The 20,824-nt window shown below is 35.8% G+C and overlaps 1 protein-coding gene across 36 annotated transcripts in view; it reads right to left on the bottom strand.

Moving 5' to 3' along the window:
• Positions 1–20,824, bottom strand: part of NRCAM (neuronal cell adhesion molecule) — a 307,399-nt gene that overhangs the window by 214,966 nt on the left and 71,609 nt on the right. For 13 of the 36 annotated variants that reach the window (XM_050785151.1, XM_050785174.1, XM_050785161.1 and 10 more), the window contains exon 3: positions 9,136–9,245. The exons of the other annotated variants lie outside the window; for them this stretch is intronic. The gene's annotated coding sequence lies outside the window, so the exon portion shown is untranslated. The remainder of the gene's footprint in view (positions 1–9,135; positions 9,246–20,824) is intronic. 36 annotated transcript variants of the gene reach the window in all.

Raw genomic sequence — 20,824 nt, 5'->3', positions numbered from 1 at the left:
ATATGTATACGTATTACATATGTGTATATGTATGTATTTTATATATATATATATATATATTTATAGCTCCTATTGGCCTTACTTCTCTGTAGAGCCCTGACAAACAGAATCATGTAATTCAGCAATTGTTCTCCCAGGTATTTATCCAATTGAGTTGAAAACGTATGTGAACATAAAAACCTGCATACAAATGTTTATAGCAGCTTTACTCATAATTGCCCCAAACTGGAAGCAACCCAGATGTCTTTTAATAGATGTCTTAGTCCGTCCAATCTGCTACAGCAAAATACCACAAGCTGGGTGGCTGATAAACAATAGAAACATATTTCTCACAGTTCTGGGGGCTGGAAAGTCCCAGATCAAAGCCTGGCAGATCTGGTGTCTAATGAAGGCTGTCCTTTCACTGTAATCTCACGTGGACAAAGGAGTGACGGATCTTTCTGGGGTCTCTTTTATAAGAGCACTAATCCCATCATGAGGGCCCTGTGTCATGACCTAATCCGCTCCCAAAGGCCCCACCTCCTAATATTATCACCCTGAGGGTTCAGATTTCAATGTACGAATTTTGAGGAACATAAACATTCAGACCATAACAATGGGAGAATGAGTAACCAAATTGTTGTATATCCATAATAGTATATTATTCAGAGATAAAAATAAATGAGCTACCAAGCCTTGAAAAGACAAGGATGAATCTTAACATACAGTTTTTTGGCAAAGCTGTATCCTATTTAGAAATATGGACTAACAATTCAGAAACTCGTTTACATATATACTGAAATTGGACAGTTAAGCACATGGTTGGTGGATGGTAGAAGCCAAGTTTCTCACTGCTGGAATGGGAGTTTACAGACAAGGAGAAGAGGCTAGAAAAATCCTTGTGGTAATAGATTTAAGTTGGAGACTTTGATACAAACTCATCTTTAGCCAAATATAAAGATGGTTACATATAGGAATACTTATAGATATGTGTATCTACACAGGTTATCATGCATTTCCGTATTTCCGACTTTTATTTGCTGAAAAAAAACTAGTAGCAGTGAGCACATCTAGTGACCAAATCTTGGTTTCTAACACCATTTACCAATAAAATAAACCAGGGTTCCTTGGAAAAATGACTTATTCTAGAATTGCGGCAGGAAATGTGCAAGATGAGCCTGGAGCATCTTAAAAACTTGCTAAACAAACAAACAAAACTCCAAAACATCAGGATGAGAGAATGCCACAGAGACATGGGAGCCAATTGAAAGAGCTCCCAATGGCCTAACTAGAATAATTTAAAAAATAAGAAAAAGTCAAGTTGGATTATAATCCCAAGTGTAAAATAAATACCCATGAGTGTAAACTGACATAAATAAATGATTAAATAAATAAATGAAGAGAGACATATGTTCTGTGAAAAAGAATTTCAAATAATTTATGTAGATACTCCACCCTCAAGGAGGTAGAACATAACCCACTATTTCGTTTTTGTTGAGACAGGCTCTCACTCTGTTGCCCAGGCTGGAGTGCAGTGGTGCGATCATAGTATGATCTTGGCTTACTATAACCTCCACCTCCCAGGCTCAACGGATCCTCCCACCTCAGCCTCCCAAGTAGCTTGGGATGAGACAACAGGCGTGTGCTACCATGCCCAGCCAAATTTTTCACCATGTTGCCCAGGCTGGTGTCAAACCATTTGCCTGCCTCGGCCTCTCAAAGTTCTGGGATTATAGGTGTGAGCCACTGCATCCAGCCCAACCCTCTACTTCCTAAGTGTGAACTGCTCATAGTGACTTCCTTCCAAAGAGTACAGTATGGAAGGATTGGGTAGTCTCTTTACAGTGCAGAAACCTGATAAATACTACCTCAGCCAGGTGATCAAGGCTGACATCAACAGTGATGTCATGTTGATAGTATATATTTTTGATATGATATGTGATGAAAATGGCACTCTACCTCTGTGGCCTTAGCCCTAGTCTTATGAGAAAGACATCTGGCAAGTCACAATAGAGGGATATCTTACAAAAATTATCCGATCAATTCACCTCAAAACCGTCAAGGTCATCAAAAACAAGGAAAATCTGAGAAACTGTCACAGCCAAGAGGATCCTAGGGAGACATAAGAAATAAAATGTAATATGGTATCCTAGATAGGATCCTGGAACAGAAAAAAAACGAGATTAGTAAAAATCTAAGGAAATATGAATAAGTATATAGTTAACAATAATGTATTCATATTGGTTCATTAATTATAACAGATATACCAGCCAAATGCAAGACGTTAATAATAGGGGAAATTGGGTGTGGTATTTATGGGAAGTCTCTGTACTATCTTTGTAATTTTTCTATAAATCTATAAATGTTCTAAGAAATAAAATTTAAAAGATGGGCAAAGGATTTGAATACACATTTCTTCAAAGAAGATACACAAATAAAAACAAGAACATGACATGCTCAACATCATTAGTCATTCAGAAAATGAAAATGAAAATCACAGTGAGATATCACTTCACATCCAGCAGAATAGCTATAATAGAAAAGTTGACAATAGCAAGTGTTGGTGAGAATGTGGAGAAAATGAAACCCTCATACATTGCTAGTGGGACTGTAAAATGGTATAGATACTTTGAAAAACAGTTTGGCAGTCCCTCAAAATGTTAAACACAGAGTTACTATATGACCCAGTGATTCTACTCCTACGTATAGACCTGGGAGAACTGAAAACATATATCCACACAAAAACCTGTCCATTCATGTTCATAGTATCATTATTTATCATAGACAAAATGTGAAATCAACTCAAATATCTATCTACAGATTAACAAATAAACAAAAAGTGGCATATATCCATACAATGACATGTTATCTGGCCATGTGGCTGCCACATGTTACATTACAACATGGATGAACCTTAAAAACATTATGCTAAGTTTTTTTTAAAAGCCAGTTAAAAAAGCCATTCTATTCATACGAAATGTCCAAACTAGGCAAATCCACAGAAACATAAGGTCGCTTAGTGGTTGCAGAGGCTTGGGGAAGGGAAGAATGGGGAGAAAAAGGAGTGAATGTGTATGGGCACATAGCTTCTTTTGGGCATGAAGAAAGAGTTTCGAAGTCAGATAATGATGATGGTTGTACAACTCAGTTGTGCACTTTCAAAGGTGAAATGTATCATATGTGAAATATATCTCAATATAGCGATTAAAAAATAAAATAATATAGTGCCAAGGATAGCCAGCCCCTACATCACCCTGAGCTAAAAGCAGTAATTATGTACATAGAAGCTCATGGTGCTGGGGAGTAGAATCTTTGAGGAGACTTACATACACTGACCTGATAATTTAGCATTTAACATATATTATTCTATTTAGCATTTTTTAAATTTAGCATTTAATATACATTATTTTATTTAATTCTCATAGTCATGCCAAGAGATAGGTGTTATTATCTACATTTTAAAGACTAGGAAAGTGAAACAGTTAGGTTTAAACCCAAGCTGACTTATTCCAAAGCTAGCTCTCAACCATTACATTATATTTTAATGTACTGTAATGATTATTTCTCAACCTCTCAAATCTTGAAATTCTCATCAAAGTGCCCTATTTACTCCATAAAATTATCTTGGAAAGTTTTATTTTATTTTTCACTGACAAGTAATAGTTGTATATTTTTATAGGATAAAATCTGATGTTTCAATACATGTATATATTTTAGAATGATAAAATTAGGCTAATCAACATATCCAGCACCTCACATGTTTATAATTTCTTTACAGTGAGAACATTTAAAATCTAAGATAATTTGAAAAATACTTGTAACATATTAATTATTAATTTATTCTTCCTTCTTGTATTCAGATAGATACATATTCAGGATGAAAACCATACAGCTAAATCATACAAACAGCATGCCCCTCTTGGTTCCAGATATGAAAACCTGAACACTGAGGCTGTGAACAAAAGGATGCTAAAAAATATTTACAATTGCTTCAAATTTAAATACTCGACTTTTCTAATTCAGAGGTGATTTAAGTTTATTTTGTAAAAATATGCGTTTTTGGTTACTTGTGGGATTTTTTTGGGCCCCAAATTGTGCTTTTTATTATTGGATATTTAAGTAACACATAATGCTTTAGGCATTGCTGTGGTCTGAATGCATCTCTCAAAATTCATGTTAAAACTTTACCACCAATATGATAGCATTATGAGCGGAGGCCTTTAACAGTAATTTAATCATGAGGGCAGAGCTCTCATGGATGAGACTGGGGCCCTCATAGAAGGGCCTGAAGGAGTGGGCTTGTTCCTTTCCATCTCTTCTGCCATGTGAGGACACAGGGTTCAAGGTGCCATCTTGGAAGCAGAAAGTAACCCTCACCAGACACTGACTCACCAGGATGTGCCTTTCTTGGACTTCCCAATCCCCAGAACTATGATAAATAAATTTCTGTTCTTTATAAATCACCAATCTCAGGTTTTTTGTTACAGCAGCACAAAAAGACCAATATAGGCATAATACATATCAGATTCGTGATTCTGTCCCATGCTCTGGTTAATAAACGAATAGGTGGAGATATCTTTAAAGACATTTACATAGAAATTTTATAACACTGCAATTGAACCACTAATGTAAAAGTCTTATGAAATGATATTTTCTCAATGTCTGCTTATTTTAAAAAGGTTAGATATGAAGACATGAATTTCATAAACAGAGGTCTGCCAGTGTAAGGCAGAGATGAAAGACTAGCTCCACAGTCAGATAACTTGAATTTAAATCTTAGTTCTGCCTCATTGGTCAAATTACTTAATTCTCCAAGTTTTGTTTTCCCCACCTGTAAAATGAATATTACAACTTTTATGACATAGAGTTGTTATTGAGAATTAAAAAGAAAAGCATGCAAAGACTTAACACAGTGCCTGGCACACAGTGAGTGTCCCACAAAAAGTCAATCAAAAGAAAATTCACCACGATCTCAAATACTGGTGTAAATATCTAATTGCAAGCTCATTGTCCAAGATTGTACAGCTGGAATTCAATGCCAGATATGTCTGAGTCCAGCTGATTAGACTATACCATACTATATTATAATGATCATTTATTATCTTAGAACAAAGTTTGGGAGATACTTAAGTAAAGTTGGGACAAAAAGCTAAAGATTTTCCCATTCCAGGTTAAAATGTGTTATCTTCCGTATTATTTTTGTACCCCAGAGCAACTAACTGTATTCAAGGATAAGTGAGAAGAAACTACTGAAATGATTTTGAAGAGAGATGTCATATACCTAACACCAAATGTTAAAATAGCATTTACTCAATTATTTGGCAGTCTGCTACTTTGATTAGAACAGAAAATGGGAAAGTGAAAGTGGCTTTCTCAACTAATTATGGGCATGTTAAATCACACAGACTATAGTATTGGAGATACCTACAAAGAAAGGTACCTGCTTAGATCCAATCAAATATTTTGACCACTATACTCAAAAAGCGACTGCCTTGAAATATCATCCTGGTAAAACTCTAGGTTCATATTTTTAACAAATAAGATTGAATAATCACATTACATATGAAATATATAATAGTATTTTCATTTTTAATGTATATCTGATTAAAGCTTGAAGAACGCATTTGATTTATAATGTGGAATCTTGTAAGACATCTGAGTTTCTAAGACTGATTAATTCTTAAATTAATAACTGAGGTTCTACCTATAAGGCTCCTAAAGCAACCACTAACATATTTGTTTTCATGAATTCATTGTTTGCTCAGTAATAGAATTATTCATACAGGAACTCTGTAGGAGTTTGGGGCAGCTATTTTGTAAGTTGAGTTAAGCTAGATTTTGGAAATGTGCTGGAATTTTTCATATTTAACATTTTTGTACAACATTCTTATCTGTAAACCCAATTTTCTTTTCTTCTATATCTAAAGGAGAGTCTTATCTTTACCAAGCAGAGAACCATGTGAAAGAAAAATCATATGTTGTAAGTGAAAAGTTTTCTGAGAAGTTAAGAAAAAGTGCTTATACAAATACAAGGTGTCATATAAATACTCGTTTCTCCACAATGGTTGAAAATGTGGTAATCCAGTTAAAACAACTATTTTTATTACTAAAAGTTACCATGTAAAGCACACATGCCTTATCTAACAATGTCAAACAATTATACAAAAAAGACTCAAACCCTTACGTATGGTACAGGTTAAGTTTTGTTCGTGTTTAGGGAAGTAGTTCAGAATCGTCTCATTCCTCAGTATCATTATTATGCCTTTTAACCACCATGATATAGAGCTGGATGAAAACACACATTATTTGAGCTCTGAGGTTGACTCTCTTCCAGTTAGAGGGGGCTAATAGGATGGTTATTTTTATCTTGATCCTCACCAGGTTTCTGATGTTCTGCCTAGATCCCACTGTGGTATATTTAGCAGCAGTTCTTCCTGCCGGAGCCTCAGCCACGTGGAATCACACATCCACACCCCCCCAACCCCTCCGCCTGCTCACTACTGCTGAATACATAACCTAAGCCCTGAAACATGGTTTCTAAAAGATTAATTTCTACTCACAGAAGTATGGGTGAAATTTTTCTTAATGTGACTTGACTTACCAAGTGAAGTTTATTAAACCTTGTCAGAAACCATCTGACTTGCTAAATACACACACATGCATACATACACACTTCTGAAATACAGTAAAAAATCTCCATTGAAAAAGAGGAAAGATTTTAAGGGAATAGATGAACAGTGTGTATTTTAAGTATTCCTCTACAGATCACACTTATGTGTATGTTTAGTTTGTAACAACAGCAGCCCAATAAATGTGACGAGACATATATTTCACTCAAATGTTGCTATGGAATCCTTTCCTGACTTGAAAATTAAATTTCTCCATCTGTTTGCATGACTTCGTATTCATTGTAGTGCCAAGGGCCAGCTGATCTAACAAACATGCTGTAGAACAAATTCCTCAAACCAGAAAAAAAACAAGTGTGAAGTAGAGCAAATAGCATGAGAAACCATATATTTCTGAAAGATTCACTCTCCGAAAGCACATTAATGTTGATAAAACTGGTGGCTTTATTTAGGGATATATTCTTATATGGGCAACTAATCATACAAACTTCTCAACAGTACAATGAACATGACCTGTGTAGGAAATCCTGTAAATCCAAATATTGAATTGTATTAAGATACTAAAATACGGGGATTTAACATACAATTTAGACATGACTTGAGCTGACTTTAAAAGTACCAAGAAGAAAATAAACCACATTAAAAATACTTAATGTGTTCTATATAATGTTCTCTTTGTAAAACCAATTTAAAGATTCTTCAATAAAAACAGAAGATTGTGATACAGATGATGTATTCAATACCAATTTTAACTTATCTATTTATAATGTATTCATGTTAGCAAGTTTCAGAATTTTCAGACTACAAGCCTAGTCCAATTAATTCCAATTATCTGAGTAATTTTATATTTATAGGATTATAATTACAAAACATCTAATTTATAAATGTATCCACCCACACATTTTCTGACACTAATATGTAATTCTTAATTATTTACATTAGCAAATTTGTACATTTATCAGAATATTATATAAATTACTGATAATTTTTTTAATTTAAAAAGTTATTTATGAAATATAGGCCACTGAAAAGTCTTTGAAATCATTTTCTTTTAAAACATTTAATAAAATTTTAAATTCATTTAATTAAATTCTGTCTCTAAAGAGAAACCAGCAGATGTTATTAGCTCATTGTGTTTATCCTCTTCAAATATATATTGTTCCCAAGTAGTTTTTTAGTTATTTGCTCATATGACAGTTGTAGGGTTTGTTTTCTTCTCTGACTTGCAGGCAATTTTATTTAAGGACGAGTTTTCCTTCCCCTAGTACACTAAGAAGTTCTGAGAGCAAGAACATTATTATGCCTTACCTAAATGCTTGTTAAAATGGCTTACCCATCTTTCAGTTCTCCCACATTAGTTAACTTATTATCTTATAATTAAATATCTGTTTCCTGATTAGCTTTAACATATAGACTCATACTAAATTTTCCCTTAGAAGCCATTATGCTTCAGGTACTTAGAATGTAAAATTTTTAAGGAGAGTAGAAACTTGAACTTTAGCATCATTTGGAGAAAACACTATCTGATAAACAAAATAATAAATCTTACTTGAGAATTTTACGTTAATGAAAACTAGTTATTTACAAAAATTTTTTAGCAAACTATTACAATTAAAAGAGTCAATCTAGCTGTCTGAAAATATTTAGTAATATAACCATTCATTCTGGTGAAACTGCTGACCTATTTTCTAGGCTTGATGAAGAATTTAATTGTATTTCTCTATACTTACCATTATTTTTCCATTATAAAATTATCTCAAAGTGCCCCAGAGATATGATGTAACTAATGCAAATAATTACTAGAAAGGAATTTAATAGCGTATAATAATCTTGGGAACAATTCAGCCTGAGTCAATGTTTTCTAAAGTTTCAAGTTAAAGCTGTTCTAGAGAAGTTAGGCTTGGGGTGCATTCTTGTATACTTGGAGGGCTTTCTTTGTGTCTTACTTTCTATGCCAACTCTCTTAGACCCCTCGAAAATAGAATCAGAGAGTCAGGCAACAGAGAATGTTTTCATGTATGACCAAAAGACTGGTCTCGCTGTAAAAAGGTCATTTCCAAAAATAATAAGCATGGATAGCAAAGAAAAAATATTTTAAGGAGAGTGATTAAATAAATATAAGAAGAATTATTTGGTCAAAACTTTCTAGAATAATAAATTAGCAATCATCATGCTATTTCTGTAAACATTAATAAAATTGTAACATTTTTCAGATAGCCAAATATTTAATTCATTGGCCCCAATTTCCTTAATATTATAATAAATAACTTGTTTTGTGTGCTCCAAAGTAGCAGTAAAAGTAGACTGGGTAAACATTTGCTGTATCTATTTCTGTAATACATCTCCCACATTATATATACAAGTTAAAGCTTCAAGGCTGTGGTTAATTTTAAGCCTAGTCAAGATGGCAGCACACCCACATTCCCAGGCTTAAAATATAGCATATTTCATAACTGCTTCTTCACACCTTACAGAATTCATATATACTTGCAGTCATATTAATAATATTTCCCAACCAGGTTCTACTTACATCTGCCTCCGAAATTTGCTCATTTTTTAATGTACTGACGTTATCCACCAGAATTGGATTTCCTCTTTAAAACACTGAGAAATTTGTTGCAGACAATAGACTTGAATGAGCTAGAATAACAGAAAAGATCTGTTACCTCCTATAAAGACAAAATTTGTTTTCTTCAGATGAAAAACAAAAACTAGACCAAGGATAACTCAGATTTCCTTCTTTTTACAGAGACTCTGAGACCATAGCAAATATAAGTGCTTGTAGAATGAGAATTAATTTTACCTAGCAGATATTAAAGGCTAAACCTATTGGTCATAAAAACACATTAGTGTAACGGAGTAAGAGGGCAATGAAGAAAGGGAAAAGTTGGGCTAAAATTTTATTTTCTTGGACATTTCTTGGGGAATGTGGGGACAGGCACTTTGCTGTTTTAGTTCTTGCTCAGCAACCTCCCCCACTGCCTTCTACTCTGTCACTACATCCAGTTAGCAGGGAGGGAATAAAGTGGAAGGGATCAAAAAGTCTTTGACTCTCCCGCTACAGTAAGGGCATGCTAATGGACATAAGTGTCTTCAGGGCTGCACTGAGGGAGATGATATGTTTTCTTTGTAGGTTGAAGAGAACTTGATGCTAGAAAAGTGTTCTCAAAAGTTTGGGATTAAAAAAACCATATTTTTACAAATTGAATTATTAACAACTATGTGTTGAATATCTCTAGGTGTAAGGCACTAGAATTGCCACTGTGGATATACAGATGATTAAGACACTGCCTCTTATCCCAGATTACTCAGCTGGAGCCCAAGTTCCATTAATATAACAGTTATATAGATGGCGTGGAGAAGGTGCTTCTATGATAGTACAGTAAAAATATGTTTACTTGTTAATATTACCCAAAGTGATCTATAGATTCAATACAAGGTTTATTAAAATCTCAATGGCATTTTAACAGAAATAGAAAAAACAATTCTATAATTCACATGGAATCACAAAAGACCATGAATAGCCAAATCAATCTTGAGAAAGAACAAAGCTGGAGGCATCATACTTCATGATTTCAAAATATATTACAAAGCTACAGTAATCAAGACAGCATGGTACTGGCATAAAGAAATACATATAAGCCAATAGAACAGAATGGCAAGCCCAGAAACAAATCCACACATATACAGTCAACTGATTTCAACAAAGGAGCAAAGAATTTACAATGGGGCAAGAATCTTATCTTCAACAAACGGTACTGCTAAATCTAGATATCCACAAATGAATAAACTTGGTTTATGATTTTATGCACACAAAACCCCACTCAAAACAGCTTAAAGACTTAAAGGTAAGCCCTGAAACTGTAACACACCTAGAAAAAAACATAGGGGAAAAGCTGCATGACACTGATTTCATGAATGTGACACCAAAAGCACCAGCTACCAAAATGAAAAAGAAGAAGTGTGACTATATCAAACAACAACAACAACAAAACATCTGTACAGCAAAGGAAATTATCAATAGAGTGAAAGGTAACCTATGGAACAGGAGAAAGTATCTGCAAACCATATGTCCAATAAGGAGTTAATATCCAAAATAGATAAATAACTCCTATAACTCAATAGTTTAAAAAAACTGATTTTAAAATGGGCTAAGGACTTGAACAGACATTTCTCCAAATAAGACATACAAATGGCCAATAGGTATAATAAAAAATGCTCAACGTCATTAGTCATCAGGGAAATGCAAAGCAAAACTACAAAGAAATATCACCTCATACTTGTTAGAATGGCCATTACAAACAAACAAACAAAAGACAAGTGTTGGCATGGACGTGGAGAAACTGGAACCATTATACATTTCATGGGCATGCAAAATGCTGAATCCACTACGAAAACAGTATGGAGATTCCTTAAAAAATTAAAAATAGAACTACCATATGATCCAGCATTCCCACTTCTGGGTATTTGTCCAGAAGAATTGAAATCAACATCTCAAAGGATTATCTGCACTCCTGTGTTTCTTGCAGCACTAATCACAATAGCCAAGATGTAGAAATGATCTAAATGCCCATCAACAGATAAATGGATAAAGAAAACATATATACATGCCAAGGAATATTGTTCAGCCTTACAAAAAAGAATATTCTGTAATATGCAACTACATAGATGAACATTGAGGATGTTATGCTAAGTTAAATAAGCTAGTCACAGAAAGATAAATAGTGTGTGATTCCACTTACAGGAGGTATCTAAAATAGTCAAATTCATAGAATCGAAGGGTGCAATGGTGGTTGCCAAGGGGTGGAAGTAGGAGGAAACGGAAAATTACTAGTCATTGGGCATAAAGTTTTAATTAAGCAAGATGAAGAAGTTCTAGAGATCTGTCATATGCCATTGTCCCTAAATTCAACAGTACTGTATTGTACACTGAAAAATTAGTTAAGAGGGCAGATCTTAGGTGTTTTTACTATAATAAGAGAGACATACATTTTTAATGAGAAAGGCTGCTTCAAAAAAAGGCACAAGGACATGGATATGAAACGAATCTCTTCTGAGCTGTAGACCTGTTCAGAGGGTATGGGGAGCTACAGCTACCTTCCTTTCAATTTCAGACCCAAATCTACCTTGATGAGTAGCTGCTCCCCCTACAACGGGCTAATACTAAAGCACAGGGGACAATAAGAAGGAAACTAACAAAAATCAGTTATGGTTGTCAGTACACTGGTGCCCTACCAGCAAATCCTGCACTAGGAAAGCAAGGGGGCCATTAAGTGTGCAACCACCTTATCCATTGGCATTGCCCCAGATAATAACATGAGGGCAAGACTTGTGAACTTGTGACTTGTGAACTATAAAGCTAATGGTTGTCACTGGTGTGTAAGTGGGTGGGCAACATGCATTTGGACTTAAGGTGATTGATAACTTCCTAAGGGGTAGGGAATGTTTAATGATGTTACATGGGAAGTACCATGGCAACCACGTTTATTCTAAATGCAGAATACACGCTAAGTTCAGATTTTAAGATAGTAATTCTTAAAATGTTTTAAAATGTCCTTCCCATCATAGAGAGTACAAAAGGACGGTTATGCCAGCAGAAAAAAACACAGACATGAAACAAAACACCCAGACCAGAGAGACAGAACTGCTTCATATAGCCATTTTTAGGCAAAGCAGGGAGCCAGTGTTTTGCCATGCATATTAGAGAAAAGGGAAGTCTCCTACTGATACAACCCAATACTTAGTACTGAAAGGCTATTCCTGAAAAGTACATAAAAGTAAGCAGTCTTAATGACAGTAACTAGGGCTCTGAAGCTAGAAGAAAGCTTTCCAGTGGAACACGTGGAGGAGAATCTTGTCTGAATGAGACTTCAGTCACTAGTCACTAGAAGTTATCATTAAGACTTGATGAGGAACAACTGATAACTGAACGAAATCTAGTGTGTACACTCAGAATGTGTTGTGAATAGTTTGGTATAGTGTATCATTTCAATGACCAAATTATCATCTCATAAAACCCCAAGCAAAGCACCTAAGGGTTTAATATAATGATACCTGGAGCAAGAGGAAGACACTACCTGAATATTGTAATTAATGTTCTGTTACTAGAATGAACAACAGGTCAACTGAATTCATTATGGAGTACTTTCTTAATGAGGTTAATTTCTGAGTTTTCTCAAATTAGTGTAAGATATTAAGCATATGTAGAAAGATGATGAATTCAAATGTGAAGTGAGATTTCAATTCAACAAACACTTACTGGGCTATGAGTAGGATGCTGTGCTAAATATTGTGGCTTTACAGATGAAACAAATCCCTTGCTCCAAATGCAAGGTAAGTCCAGAAGCAAAGAGATGCTATGTGATGAAATAGGTGCCATACTAGATACAGAAATCAGAGCATAGTATGGGTATGTACAGGCTCATGATCAATGATTAGGGAGAGTTCAAAGAAAGTATGGGTTCCAAAGAGAGTACACATAATAATTTTCCTGCTCAGCAGTACTTGTAGGCAGGAGATGCTTTCTTCTTGTTTTGTTCCTTACCGATTAGCAATAATGAAACTCTGCAGCTTCAGATATAAAATATTTATTGAGAGTGAGTACATGGAATAGCATAGATGTCAGGAATTAAATACATTATCGAGAACACAAAATATCAGAAAGCTAGAAGGCTAGCCACCCAGCCCAGACTGTCTGTCTCAGTCAGGTTAGATTAGTTTCAGTACAGATATAACAAGTCCTCTGATTTTGACTGAGGAGCCCTTGGCTAGCAGTACATATAGTTATATATGTGCCTATTTCCTCCTTGCAGTCCATGAGCTACTTGAAGGCAATGACTACATTATGCAACAGAGTGCATGGCATTTAGAATGTGCTCAGTATTTGAATACTGACTGAATCAACGAATAATTCTATACTGAAAGCACCACTCCTTCCCCCCAAAATAATTAATAATGGTTTTTAAAGCCCTTCAAGGTCTTCTACAGCCTTTCAAGGATCTGTCACAGCTTCTAGGAATCAAGACATTCATCCACGTGATGGATGTGAGTGAAAGGTCCACTGCCAACGTTAGCACATTTCCTTGTCGTTTGACCTTTAAGAATTTAAGACTACTCAGGAAAAGCCTGGAAATAAAAGGATCATAGTCTTGAAGATACTCATGAAGATACTCACTTCATTCTAAAATAAGCATTTCCTACAGAAAAAGAAAAGACATGAGAGATAATAATGGAATAGCTGTAAAATCTCTTTCTGGAGACAACAATCAAACTATAGACCATCTTGAGTTCTATGTTAATCTTATATACAGCCAAAGCAAGTATATGGAAATGAGTTAACCCCATGAATATCACTATTTTTATTCCATTGTCCTCCAAACAAATTTTTTCACTGCATTTGATATGTACAAACATGTGAAGTTTAAAGAATGTCATCTGTCCAGTCTCGTGTAGAGGAAATAATGTGAACTGAAATAGCTAAAGGACAAAAGAAGTAAGAGGAAGAGAAAACATGCCTGAAAGAATCTAAGTTACTGACAAACCCCCAGAACATTTTGATATGACTGTAACAGCCAGACCTATGATAGAGGACTAGTCTGGTTTTGATACTAAATTGCCATTGTCCAAACTCCAGTTATCCACAGTTAACCTGAGATGGACATCTATTGGTGTTTGGTTGTTTAACACTTAGGCCTGGTTTCTAAGCACATCACAAATTTGTTTCTGGGAGTTACTTCAACTTTGGATATAATCTGGAGAGGCCCTGAATCCAGTTCCCTTATTTTCCAGCCAAGGGGCAGCCATGTGATCCCAGCTTGGTCAATTAAATACCTGCCTGGAATTTAAATTTTGAGCAGAGTGCCTAAGAGACTAAAATGGCTGGGGTTCATTCATTTCATCACTGTCATCCTGACCAGCTGGTTCCTGCTGCAAGAGAACACCTATTGTTCCTGCTTCCTGCTCTCTGGAGGTAACCTGGTTCCTGACCATGTTCATGTCTGGTCCCATAGTCATCTTGTAAGTTCTATGCTCTCCTAGTGGCCTTCTAATAAACTGCCTTTCCTTTAAGTTAGTTAGACTGGTTTGGTTATGTGCAGGGCAGGTGTGGTTGGTACTTGCTGCCCTCCTGAGATGAGTGAGTATAAGGGGCTACTGCAGAGGTTCCTGTTCTCATGTTACTTTAAAATCTGGCAGCCTGAGTCTACCAATGAGCATCTGTAAACCATGCTGAGGTATGCCTGCCTAATTCTCCTTTCCTAATTTCCTTTCCTATCTGTCTCCCAAGTAAGGTCCAGTTAAAGATGAATGCTAGGCAAGGTCAATATGGGGAAACTGGGGGAAAGACCATCCTAATTTCTTTCTGCAATCTGCCTTAAATGCAAGCAAAAGTCAGTCATTACATAAAAGCTACTGTTGAGCAACTCTTTCCAAAACAATGTTTACTACCATGATCAATGACACTGAAAACACACAGTTAATAGAATAACTGTGATAGAGAGTAGGCTAGGTGCAGTGGCTCATACCTATAATCCCAGCACTTTGGGAAGCTGAGGCAGGCGGATTACTTGAGCCCAGGAGTTCAAGACCAGCCTAGGCAACAGGGCAAAACCTCATCTCTACAAATAAATACAATAATTAGCCAGGTGTTGTGGTGCACCTGTAGTCCTAGCTACTTGGAAGGCTGAGGCAGGAGGATCAATTGAGCCTGGGAGATTGAGGCTGCAGTGAGCCATGATCACAGTACTGCACTATAGCCTGGGAGATCCTGCCTCCAAAAAAAAAAAAAAAAAATTGAAAGTGAATGGAACATACAGACTGAAAATATATCTGCATATTGTATTCTTAAAACAGAAAATCTGAGCATTAGGAAATTTATAGCCAATACAAACACACACAAAAAAAGCCACTTAGCAAACAAAATGAACCCCAGACAGCTGTAGCACTTTCACACTTGGGAACTGGTTTGCAGTCTTGTGAATAGAAAAGCATATGAAAAGAATAATTAAAATATGTTAGAGACAAGTGTCAACGAACCTAGCTATACATATCCTCAATGAGAACATTAAATTTCCTTTGGGAAATTATTGAGAGTGGATTGTACCAGTTAAGAATGGGAAAGATCAAATTAAGAAATGGAGGCAACATTTCAGAAAGTAATGCAATCCCAGGAGTCCCTCAATACTATTATGGCCTTACTGGCATTCCTGAGACACAATAGGCTGGAAAGGACCTTGGATGGATGAGAATATTGATGCCCTTCAATACCCAGAGCGAGAGTGCCATCCTCTCTCATTACTCACCAACCTTACAGTAACACTTTTCCAGTACCACTGAGAATTGATAGCACTTTAAATGCTCAGAATTTCCCCTCCCAGCAATATAACAGACTACATATTCTGAAATCCAACTAAACACCTAAACATTCTAGAAAAATATAAAAGCCATGATTATAAAGGAATAGCTAAGCTATAAGTAACTAAAAGGGAAATATCAGAGGATAACAGTAAAGTGAAAACACGAATCCAAAAAGGTCACACTCTCTGTATGACATCCCCCCACCTTGCAAAGAAAATCCAAAGCCAACAAATTAATTTAAAGCAATTGTTTCCCTTAGAAACAAACATAAATCTTCTACAAAGATATGTGCCCTCAAAGCAGACCTTACAGAATTCATACAGATAAAGTCCCAACAAATATAATTTCCCAATTTTTAAAAAATTTGAATTACATGAAAAAGTAAGACATCATGAGAGAGAGCCAGCAGAATACACTGCACAGACCTGTCACGACTTCCTATGTTGGAATACTAAAATCAAAATATAAATTAAGTGTGCTATTAAAAGATTACAGAGGGAATTGAATACATAAACAAAGAGCATGAGACTATGAAATATGAAGCCGATTTGAAAAAGAACCAAAATGAACTTCCTGAAAAAAAAAAAGATTTAAATGAAAAAATGTATTGTACAAGTAAACAAGCTAATAAGACACAGGTAAAAAGAGTTAATTAGAGAACTAGAAACCAAAGTTGAAACCACTACTGGACTGGAACAGAGACCAAAAAAGAGAGAAAAATACATTAAAAAATGTTAAGAATCATAAAGGATACAAATAAAGGACTAACATTTATAACAGGACCTCTAGAAAGAGACAACTGTGAAGATGAGGGAGAAATGATACATGAAGAAATAGTGCCTAAGAATTTTTCAGAATAGATGAAAAACACAAATTCACAGACTCAGGAAACTAAACAAATAAGCAGGATTCAACACACACACACATAAACAAACTCCAAGACACACACTACAGTGAAATTTCAAAAATCCAAAGGCAACGAGAAAATCTCAAAGAGCCAGACAAAAGCACTGTGGTGGATAAAGAGAAGGAAAGAAGAAAAAGGAAGGATAAAGTAGGAAGAAAGAATAGAAAATTGAAGGAGGATTATATAAAAGAATGGAGAAAGACAAAGGAGAGAAAAAAAATACTTGAACAAGGAAAGCCAGACTCCCCTTAGGGGTAAATGTGGCTAACAGTCTGAGGATGCTTTTGAGGTATAGCTAGCTGAACCTGAAATCCTGACATTAAGCTGAAAGGCTAATGTGTTTCCAGACTGGTAGTGCCTCTGACTCCTGATAGCAAAATAAACTCTTCCTTAAGATAGGTCTCAGGATTCCCAAATATTAAGTTCAATTTATTATAGCCACATAAATAATATTCCCAAACACCTAGAAAAACTAGCCACCACAAAGCAAAATCAGTAGAACAAGAGATCAAGATGCCCAAGAACCACAGATAATATAATTATCAGATATTAATGTAAAACTACTATCACTGAAATGGTTAAAAAGTAAGAGTGGTAATAAAAATTCACAAAGGAACGTATAATGAAATATTGTTTGACTTTACAAGGAAGAAAATTCTGGTGCATGCTATAACACGGATAAGCCTTGACTTTGCTAAGTAAAACAAGCCACTCACAAAAAGACAAATACTGTATGATTTCACTTACGTGAGGTACCTAGAGTAGTCAAAATTATAGAGGCAGAAAGTAGAATGGCCACAGGAGCTGGAGGAGAGGAGATTTGTTTAATGGGTCTAGCATTTCAGTGCTGCCAAATGAAGAGTTCTGAAGATTGGTTGCCTGACAATGTGAATGTATTTATCACAACTGATGGATGAACTTAAAAAGATTTTAAAATGTTGAATTTTATCCTGTTTTATCCTAATTTATATTCCTTATTATTCAACTTTCTTGATATATATTGTGGTTCCTACATCAGTGAATTCAAGTCTTTCATCAATTATAGAAAAATCTCAGCCATTACTTTTTTGAAAATTGCCTCTCCTCCATTTGAAACACTAACGAGACTAATTTAAACACATGTGTTTTTTTTTATGACTTAACTTCTATGACAGAGTTTATCTGTCAATTGGTGTACTTCATAGGTTCTAAGAAATTCTGTCATTATCCTCCCGAATGTCACCTTTTCCCCCAACTTTCTTTCCTCTTTTTCTCTCTGGAACTGGAAGTACAATCAATCCTCATTATTTGCAGATTGCATATTTGCAGATTCACCTACTTGCTAAAATCTATTTATAACCTCCAAATTAATCTTTTATGGTCATTCATTGACATGCTCAGAGTGGCAAAAAAATTTGAGTCACCTGATGTACATGTTCCTAGCTGAGGTCAAACAAGGTGATGCTCTGTCTTCTTGCTTCATCTCTCATACTGTAAATACATGTCCTTTTTGCTATCTATTTAGGGCTCTGGTTTTGTTTTTTGCATTTTTATGCTTTTTCTTGGTGATTTCTCTGTTTACAGTGGCCCCCAAACATAGTACTGAAGTGCTGTGTAGTGTTTCTTGGTGCAAGAAGGCTGTGAAAATCCGTGTGTTAAATAAGCTTCATTCAGGCATGAGTTATGGTGCTGCTGGCCACGAATGTGTTAAGTGAGGTGCCTTTAAACAAAAACACACATAAAACAAAGTTATATATTGATTAATTAATGAAAAATTGTGAACAGATGCTCACAGAAACTTTTTATTTCTCCTAGGAACAATGGTTCAGTATTCACTAATCCAGTATTCACAGTGGCTTTACAGAACATAACTCTTGCCAATAATGAGAAGTGACTGTATGAGAACATCTTCTATCTTCTCTATATCTCATTTTCTCTTTTTTATTTTCTATTGTTGTATCTCTCTGTGCCACATGATAGATAATTTATTTTGACGTAATTTCTGGGTCACTATTTGCCCTTTAGCTGTACCATGTGACTACTGAAGTATTGAGTTTTACACTTCGGTTATTTGTTTTTCTATTTCTATAAGTTTTATTTGGTTTCTTTTCAAGTCGTAAAAGTCCCTTTTTGGGTTTCCTATTCTCTGTAGATTTGATCAAGCTTATTTTTCATTTATTTAAAAATAGTAAGCATACTTTACAGTTATTTTATAGTCTGTTTCTGGTAATTCCAACATCTGAAATTTTTGAGGATCTGGTTTTGTTGTTGATGTAGCTACTGTTTCTTGTTCTTGGGGTCTAGTTTTCTTGTGTGATTGGTCATCTTTTGTTGAGACAGGATGTTGCTCTGTTGCCCAGGGTGAGTACAGTGACATGATCATGGCTCACTGCAGCCTCAGCTTCCCGGGCTCAAGTGATCCTCCTGCCTCAACCTCTTAAGTAGCCAGCACTACAGATGCATGCCACCATGCCCATGCTTGATCATCTTTGACCACGTGTTCCTCATTGCATTGAAAAATTATTTGCAAGAATAATTTGAATCAAGGATAAAGGATAAACACATATCTTTCTCCAAAGATATATGTTTGTTTCTATCAGGTACTTGGGAGTACCAACAATATGGCATTGCCTTAAACCTAGTTCAAGGCTTGAGGTTCTGCGAACAACCCAGGGAATCAGACTTGGGTTGTAATCCTATGTGAGGACTGTCCCAAATCTGGTTCATCCTTTTCCAAAGAGTGTAGCACTTTGGAGTCCTAGCCTATTGAGGGAAGGATTTCCTATTTCTGGGGGCTCCAGGCTTTGACTTCTATCATGATGCCACTTGCTCTGTGAATTATTCAAAGTGAAAATTCAAAAATTGACAACTGTCAAGAACCCTGATAGAAAAAGTTTCTTCTGCTCTATTCACCTCACTGCTAAATATTTTCCTTTCAACTCTGGCCTAGTAATTCTCTACTATCTTGTCAGGGCTTTTATACTTTTAAGATGTTGATTTTTGTATATTACCTAGCATTTTTAGAGGGCTGTCCAAATAATCTAGCCCTCAATTACCAGAAAAAGAAAACCAGCTTTTTTTTAATTTTTTTTTTTTTTTTTTTTTTTTGAGACAGAATCTTGCTCTGTAACCCAGACTGGAGGGCAGTGGCACAATTATGGCTCACTTCAGCCTTGAACTCCTGAGTTCAAGCGATCTTCTTGCCTCAGCCTCCAAAGTAGGTAGAACTACAGGTGTGTGCCACAATGCCTATTTTATTTTTATTTTTTATTTTTTGTGGAGACAGGGTCTCAAATTTTTGCCCAGGCTGTTTTCAAACTTCTGGCTTCAAGTGATCCTCCGACCTCGGCCTTCTAAAGTGCTGGGATTACAGCCTTGAGCCACTGGGTCCAACTGAAAAGGTTGCATTTAATTCAGCCTCTTCTATCTCTTCTGCTTAAGGTGAAGGCCATTCCTACTTTTTCTTCGTGGCTTATTTATTTATTTTTATTTTCTAGTGACAAGGTCTCACTCTGTCATCCAGCCTAGAGTACAGTGGCATGATCATGGCTCACTGCAGCCTCAAATTCCAGAGTTCAAGCAATCCTCCCACCTCAGGTCCAGAGTAGCTGGGACTACAGGTATGCACCACCGCTCCTGGTTAATATTTTACATTTTTTACAGGGATGGGGGTCTCACTTTGTTGCCCAGGCCAGTCTTGAACTCCTACCTTCAACTGATCCCCCCTCTTTGGCCCCCCACCCAAAAGTGCTGGGATTATAAGCATGAGCCACCATGCCCTTTTCCTGGCTTAATTCCTCATCTTCTGTGTGTAATCACTCAAATGGGAGAAGACATATCTCCAGAAGAATAAGCAGCAGGTATAAGGCACACACTTTCTCAGGGCAAAAAGGTTAGTTCTGCATGGCTGGGAAGGCCTCAGGAAACTTAGGATCATGGCGGAAGGTGAAAGGAAGCAAGGCACCTTCTTCACAGGGTG

Source organism: Macaca thibetana, chromosome 3 (genome assembly GCF_024542745.1).
Source record: "Macaca thibetana thibetana isolate TM-01 chromosome 3, ASM2454274v1, whole genome shotgun sequence".
Taxonomy (NCBI): Eukaryota; Metazoa; Chordata; class Mammalia; order Primates; family Cercopithecidae; genus Macaca; species Macaca thibetana.
This window is presented reverse-complemented; position numbering and strand designations above follow the sequence as displayed.